Here is an 8,733-nt window from a genome sequence, read left to right on the forward strand (position 1 = left end):
AATTCAATATTTTTCCCTCCGAAAGGATGAAATTGAGGGAATTATAAGATTTATGTATAAAGGAGGACCTCACATATCATGACGTGCTACCAGTTTCGATAAATAAATTACTCAACCTCGTCGTATTCACCACTCTAAAATTTTTGTCAATAAATTACTCAATTAGCCTATTGGCTACGTTACCAGCTTTTATCAATTAATGACTCTACGCACGCCGCCCTTTTCCTTCCAGAATAAACCAAGAATGGCTTCACCTTCGATGTAATGAGTTGACCAATCTTTTTCCGAAGATAACGGGTCTCATTGCAATAGTAATATTTGTAGGATTATAATGATTCGGTAAATTTTTGTTTCAAGATCAATGATGTCATCAGAATAGTGATACCTGCGGAATTGTTATGATTGTGATACCCGTGGAATTGTTATAATTAGACTTGTTGGAAGATGAACACACTCTAGCACATATAAATAAAGAAAGCCCCCACAGCTTATAAGATAATATTTTTTATTTGTTTTTTTTTTTAATTATAATATTTTTGTTTTTTTTAAATAAGATTGACATAATGTCATGAGGGTGAACAACATTAATTGGTTTCAAATGTCTATCAAATTTTAAAAAATACTATTAATTTGAAAGACAATACTATTATTGATATAATGTTTTGAATTTTTCTATTCAAGGTATTGTAATTTTATTATTATTTAAAATATATTTTTGAATGCATAAATGCTTTAAATCAGTTTAAATTTATCTTAATTGTTATTAATTATAATTATAAAATAATTATTTATTTTTTATTTTTATTTTATTTAATTCTAATTTTATGTTTTTATTTTATGTAATTTTATTAAATCAAAATAATTTATAGATAATTTTAATTATTAAATTTTTATTTGATTTGATTTTATTAATTTTTATTTTTATTTTATTATATAATTTATGGAAATTACTTTTAATATTTGATCTCAAATTTTTTTAATCTATATTTATTTTTGTAGCTAGCTTTAGATAAATCACATCGGATGATGTGATTTATGTGAAAGCTAGCTACAAAAATTACTTTTAACTTGTTGTTATTTTTTATTTGAGCCCACATGTAAATGTTTCAAACATTTACACCACTATTACAGCCCCCCATGCTTATAGATTTGATTTAAAAAATGTTATAAAATTAAATTAAAATTAAATATTTATAAAATATTTTGATTTTGAAATGAGTTATGGTTTTTGGGAAATTGATATTGATAATCCATATCTGTGGTAAAATGGAGGTAATGGTGAATAATCTTGTTATATTGTAAGTATTAATTTTTAATTTAAAAAAATGTTATAAAATTAAGTAAAAATAAAATATTTATATCGTATTTTGATTTTTAAATGAGTTATGGTTTTTGGGCATGTGGTATTAAGAAACTATGGTATTGGGGGTGAATATTCATGGTTAAGAATCTTGTTATATTGTAAAGTATTAAATTTTTATGTGTTTATTTCTTATGGAATCATTATTTTAATTTATATGGTAAAATGGATCTTAATTTATAACTACTATTTATATGTTATATATTTTAATGCCATATGTATATTATCATTTTTCTTTTATCTAAAAAATTGTTTGTAATTTTATTAATAAAAATAAATTACAATATAAAAAAAATGAATTTAAAAAGTATTTACATCTAACATTTAACACCTATTTTCATATTTAAGATTTATGGGATTTTTGGCTTGTTTCAATTGATTTTTCAGATCCATCCCGTTCATGTTGATTTAGAGATCGATGTTTCGAACCCACAACTGTGGTTCATGATCAGGATACAAAAGTATATGGAAACATATTTAATGCCTACACATCTTGCCTATACTGGGTTGGCACAAAATCATGTGAGACACTAGAATTTTGTAAATTACTCAACTAAATTTATAGTTATAATAAATCTATGTCTAATTTTGGTCAAAATTAACAAAAAAAGCATACTGACATAAGGACCAAATCATTTGTTTCGAGAATGGGATGATTGAGACACACCAAACACATGGATGAGGCCATGGAAGATCACCCTCCCTTATGTTATATGCAAACCATAATACTTATACATGAGACCGTTCGAGATCACTCCATTGTAATGGAAAATCCATCTAGAACTTGTAGTGATTTAATGTTCGAAATTAGGTGGAGATAACAAGCTGTAATGATGTTGGGGTGTGGATATCTAGAGCCACCATTGAATTCCTTTATAGCCTAACATCCCTTAAATTTTTCATATTTGATATCCTTCTATTGTGATCATATATTTCATTCATACTAGTTCCAGATGATGCAAGGAAGTGATGGAATTTCATAAATTGGTTCATGATAACCAAATGATAACCAATTTGTGAAAGCCATATTTCTATTTATTTAAATAACATTTATATTATGCCAATAGTTTTTCTCATAATCTCACCCATGAAGGAAAATACCTATAAACATAGTCAAACTTCCCTAGACAACGTAAACAACTACTTTCCACAACTAGGTTGGAATCACAAGAAGGTCATCTTAAGCAATGTCAGGTAAGCACAAATGGGTTGGAAGAGAAGTTTAATAAGAGGATTGATAACTTTGAAAATAATTTAAGGCACAAATTAGCGAGTATGTTATCTCGAATCGTACAAAAAAAAAAACCAAACATGACTACACAACAAATTGAGTCATACCAATAAGAAACCTCTAACTCAGAAATCTTTAACCACCCATAGTAATCAACATGCCTATAAAAGAGAGATGCATGTTCCGGGAGTCGAACCCGGGTCAAAAGAGAAATGCGTCTGCCCGGAGTCGAACCCGGGTCTACGCCGCTGAAATCGTCCTATTACTTTATCCTACTCAAGGTTCTAGAACATTTGGAGGATTAGGGTTCTCAAAAAGGGAGATGTGTTTGCCGGGAGTCGAGAGATACGTCTGCCGGGAGGCCGAACCCGGGTAAGAAAAGAGATGCGTCTGCCGGGAGGCCGACTCAAGGTTCTAGAACATTTGGAGGATTAGGGTTCTCAAAAAGGGAGATGTGTTTGCCGGGAGTCGAGAGATACGTCTGCCGGGAGGCCGAACCGGGTAAGAAAAGAGATGCGTCTGCCGGGAGGCCGACTCAAGGTTCTAGAACATTTGGAGGATTAGGGTTCTCAAAAAGGGAGATGTGTTTGCCGGGAGTCGAGAGATACGTCTGCCGGGAGGCCGAACCCGGGTAAGAAAAGAGATGCGTCTGCCGGGAGTCGAACCCGGGTCTATTGCTTGGAAGGCAATTATCCTAACCGTTGGACTACAAACGCTACTATATGATAATTAGAAATCAGAAGTGATCAAGATGATTACAGTATCGTACAAATTTCCATCACCCATGCCAAGCAAACACAAAACACTTGCTGTGCCTATCAAATTCTCTTCCCTTGCATATCGTCTCTCTCTCAACTGTTAAAATTCAAACCCCAAATCACGCAAACACAAATGTACACTGGTTCCACGTCTGGTTGGATGGCTGGATGTCCTTCTGCCTCGCTGGTTTCCGCTATTGGTAATGTCATGTGTTAAGTGCAACCCACGGAGTACGGAGGGCATGGCCTTGCTTAGATGTTGCAATTTATCTCCCCATCTGCAACATGATATTGACAATCCTAAACTTAATTAAGGTTGTCATAATTTTGTTTTCTTTGTTTTGGTATTTTAATCACATTTGAACTTAAATAGTAACGTTAACCGTCTTTTTTTATTCATTAATTTTTATTATGATTACTAAGTTATTACATAATAAAAACAATTATTTATATTAATATTTTTATAATTACTAATTTTTCAATTCATCATTGTTTATTAAAATTTGACTTTTAAATAATAAGATTAATTATTTATATTAATATTATTTTAAAATTAATTATTTATATGAATATTATTAATTTTATTCTGGTATTTTAACTTATTAAAACTTAAATAGTTCTATCTCCATTAATTTTTATTTTGATTATTTAAATATTAAATTATAAAAATATTGATCTACATTAATATTTTTATAATTATAGCTCATGTGTATAGAATAATTGAATGGTGACACAATGTACTCGTGGATTGGAGCTTCTTATACATAGTTTAGTCTTAACAAATTAACAAATCAAAAAAAAATATTTTTATAATTATTAATCTTGGACATTAAGAAAATAGTTTTAGACATCAAGAAAGGGAAAAAAAACCATTATGAGGGCTCTTAGAGCAAGGAATGCCCTTACATCCTAACCACAATGATTGTGCTATAATTTAATGTTCAAGGGCTATGGGCATTCAGAAATAGTTTTCCCTCAGAAGGTTGATTAAGTCCCATAACCTAGATATCATCCTCATTCAGGAAACAATGGTGGAAGGTTCTCGAGCAGCAGCTACTTACCAACCTTAGATAAAAGATGTGTCCTTTTCTTCAGTGGATATAAAAGGGTCTTTTAGGTGGTCTACTCATGGGTTGAAGCCTCACTTTCTAGGCTTTTCAATATCTACTCTCAATTATGTTATCACCGTTCATCTCAAAGCAAAGGAGTTGGTTATTGAGTTGATAGTCTTTAATATATGTGGCCCATATTCAGATAGGATTCCATTGTGGGAGAGCCTCCAGGAGGCCTATATATTGAATGTTATTCTCATAAGTGAAGACCTAAATTTCACTTTATCATTGAGGGAGGTATGGGGATGTAATCTGAGATAGGATCCACTGAGCAATTTTTCCTTGGCTTTTATTGAGAAGCAAGGTCTAGTAGATATTGATCTAGTTAAGCTCTCTCCTACTTGGTGTAATTTTCAATCCAATGAAGTTGGTATAATTATCAATCAAATGAAGGAGTGATATCTAAAAGACAGACATTTCTTAGTTTCTACAGATTTGATTAACACTTCATTTATTACAAAGTCACGGGTTTCCTTCAATGGTTTATCATGCCATCTCCTAATCCTCTTTAGGATGGTCAAGGAGGATGAAAATCCTCCTTTCCCTTTAAGGTATAACCATTCATGGTTCCAAGAAAATGATTTTAAAAATCTTGTGGATGAACCGTGGGAACCCTTGGTCTTCTCTCCTTGCATATCTTATATGTCCTAATTTGCAAGAATTTTTCCATAATCAAGGTAGTTGCAAAGAAATGGTTTATCTCCTTCAAGGAAAAATCACAAGCACAATTAAAAAATGTGGAACACGGTATCATGAATCTTTATGATGGAAATTCTTCAAGTGTTTTCAAAGTTTGAATTATCACACCTTTAGGAGTTAGAGTCATCTTGGAAGTATTTGTTGCAAAAAGAGGAAATAGCTTGGTAACTCAAAAGCACATCCATATGGATCAAGGAAGGTGATAATGGCATAAATGTATTCACAAATTTACTTATTATAGGAAAATTTGGATATGATTTGGGAAATAAAGAAGTTAGACGACTCACTAGTATGCTCTTTTAAGAATAAGGCTTTTGAACGTAGGGCACACTTTGAATCTCTATTTAAAGAGCCAACTAGTTGTCCCATTTAGAAAATATTGGAGGTGATTTCAAAATTCGCTCCGGTTTAATTAAGGATGTGAATAAGTTCTTAGAATAAGAAGTAACAAAAGATGATGTTAACACAATTATCTACACTCTCCAAAGAGGTAAAAGTCCTCGCTCTTCTGTCCTTCCTGTGGAATTCTATGCATACTTTTAAGACTCTCTTAAAGAGGACCTCCTAAAAGTAGTTAAGGAATCAAAGCAGACATGTAAGGTGTTGGGAGCACTCAATTTAATATTTCTCACTTTAATCCCCCAAGAGCAGGATGGTTCCTCATTTAATTATTATTTGCCAATCTCATGTTTTTATATTATATACAAGATTATTTCCAAATTCATAGCCCACTGCATCAAGACGATCCTAAGCGACCTCATTTCGAAGGAACAATTTATATTTCTTCATGGTTGACGAATACACGATGTATTCTCCCTACCCTAGGATGTCATTCACTCTATGAAGAAAACAAATGTCCCTATGATTGTAATGACCCTAGTGAAAATTCCATGTAATAAATGTAAAAAACAATAACCACAGATGAATGGGACACTTATCCCAACCTGAATGTTGGGCAATACATCCTAGGGGGTGTTCATTTTGTTGTTTATGGCTAAGGAAATCGGAAAAGGAAATGGCTAAGGCATTAAAAGACATGTTGGCACAATTATTTATGAAAACAATGGAAATTAGGAGCAAAGGACATGAAAGGTCATAGGTTGCATGTGAGGAGGAAAATGAAGGAAGATAACGGAAAATGAAGAAAATAGAGGCCGCATTCATAAAAGGCTTCTGAGGATCAGTTGGTAACCTTTTTTCAGTAGAATGTTGGGGCTCTCTCTCATTATTCTCTCTCTCTCTCTCTCATACTCTTGGATACTTAGAGATTTCTTGGAGCACTCTTGAAGGGTGTGGCATACTTGGATTCTTGGAGCAAGAAGACAAAGGAAGAGCAGGAAAGCGCAAGAAGTCATTGGCATAAGTACCTACATCAAATTTTCTTGCAGGTACTGAGTTTCATGTATGATTTATTCACTAGTTTTAGCATGCATGGAATATGCATGTGGTTTCTTGGTTGTGATCTGTCATTGGCATGGAGGATTTCCTAGATCGACAACGGATTGCTTAGCCTCGTTATTTCCTGGATATCCATGGTGATTGTGAGTTTACATTCATTGTTTTGTTTTGGTTGGTTCTCATGCTTCCTTAGCTTGGGTTGAGCTATAAGTCCTGGAATCCCTGGTTGAACAAATGCTTTGGAAGCCCTGTAACAACTTGGATTGAGTTACTAGTCCTAGAAGACTTGGTTGGACAAACGCTCTAGAACCCCTTGGTGGGTTGAGTTACTAGTCCTAGAAGCCTTGGTTGGACAAACGCTCTAGAACCCCTTGGTGGGTTGAGTTACTAGTCCTAGAAGCCTTGGTTGGACAAACACTTTGGAAGGTTTGGATGGAGACCAATCTAATGATGGTTGTGGTGATGTCCGACTATGAGGCGGAATCATTGTTTGATGGGTTGAGATGGATGGCCTCTGGAATCCCTGGATGAGTTTTGATTGATGTGTTCTATGAGATCACACATTCATGCTTGGAATATGGCGTGTGGGTGAATGGTTGAAGAGAGATTTGGCTTAGCCATTCTACGGTTGGGTGGAACATGGGAGTCCCATCTCTGGTTGGTTCATTGCATTCATTCATGAGAAATCCTTTCCTTGATTTCCATGTGTAAATGTACTAATGTATTTATGGATTTGATGGCTATCATGTTTATTGTATTTATGTTCCTATTATGCTGGTTATATGCACATTTTATGACAACAATTATGTATGGCTCTCAACATGTTTTTACTTGTATGTGAATGGATAATGTGTCTATGACCTAATAGATGATAATGCAACAAATGACATGAGAAAACAATGGTTCATAATGATTCTCAGATAAGCATGAGATCCCCACGCTTAACTATGTTATTTACACCTATAGATTACATGTCGACGATATGTTTGCCAGAATGCCTGCCATGGCTAGTAGGGATCCAGTCAAGGTCTTAAACAAGTATTTTCTTTAATGTTGTCATTCCCATGTTAATTTACTGATATGAAGAGATGACTCAGTTCTGGGCAGTGACCTGGGCTCTGGGCCTGAAAAACTGGCTCAAATCTCAGAGTTGTTGCCATAGCATTGACAAATTTGGGTTTCAAGTCGATGGCAGGAAATCTTGTGGGAGAAACTTTGGGTTTTTGGTCGCCCTCATGCCTATATCATGGGAGCGACTAAGCCTTAAATTGTCCAAAAGCTTAGTGGGACCCCAAGGCAAGCTGTCCAATCTATTGGATTTGTTCCTGAGGGTCTTGTAGCTAATGATTGATGTCTAAATGGTGTGTTTCCGTCAATTCCACTTCCTTAAGGTGACTTAGGTGGTCGAATCATATCATATTGGCATCTCGTCGCATGTTTACCATGGTTGGTCGGTTGCTTGGGTAGATGTGGGAGGAGGGTGTTACAGAGTGGTATTAGAGCATGGTTCACCCCTCGAACTGGATGGACTATGTGTTGGTCATGCATGCATGTCAATTGCATATGTGACTCTTACAAGTCTTATATCTTTATTGCAATTGTTTGATGTCGGATTAGGGTTGTAGTATGGTTATCATGGAGAATTTTTTTATTGATCTCATGAAATGTATTTGAATTGAGTATGTGACTAACTGTGTATGGATTATATATCTCTTGCATGTTGATTTCATGGTACCTACTTACATCCTTGTATGTTAGGTTACATTTTTTAATATTTTGATTACATGCATCAATCTTGCAGGTTGAATACAAGTACTGGTTGATTATGTTCAACTACATGCGGTTATGCGTATTTGTATTTGGTTTGGCATTTCTTATGCATAATGCTGGTTGCATGTGGCAATGTGTATAATGGAGTAATGGTTGTTGTCATGCATGAGGTCATAGCATGCATTGTTGATATGGCCTTGCATTGATGATTAGATCCTAGTTAGAGTGATGTTTATGTGTTGATACATTTATTGGTGTATGTCTATATGCTGTTATGATTATGTTATACATGTATCATGCTGATTTGGTGATCTTGCAGACAAGGTATCCTCCCCAAGATATACTAAGGTACGTTGGTTTATTTTGATTTGGTTTATCTGACATATTATGCCTTGTAGGAAGAAA

The 8,733-nt window shown here is 34.1% G+C and overlaps 1 non-coding gene across 1 annotated transcript; it reads right to left on the bottom strand.

The window, feature by feature from the left end:
• Window positions 1–3,235: 3,235 nt before the first annotated feature.
• On the bottom strand, window positions 3,236–3,307 carry TRNAG-UCC (transfer RNA glycine (anticodon UCC)). The gene has a single exon. It is a non-coding gene; the product is annotated as a tRNA-Gly (tRNA).
• Between the last annotated feature and the right edge of the window lie 5,426 nt (window positions 3,308–8,733).

This window comes from Pinus tabuliformis, chromosome 3_1 (assembly GCF_031772625.1).
Source record: "Pinus tabuliformis cultivar Carrire ecotype Pingquan chromosome 3_1, CPIR1, whole genome shotgun sequence".
In the NCBI taxonomy this organism is placed as follows: domain Eukaryota; kingdom Viridiplantae; phylum Streptophyta; class Pinopsida; order Pinales; family Pinaceae; genus Pinus; species Pinus tabuliformis.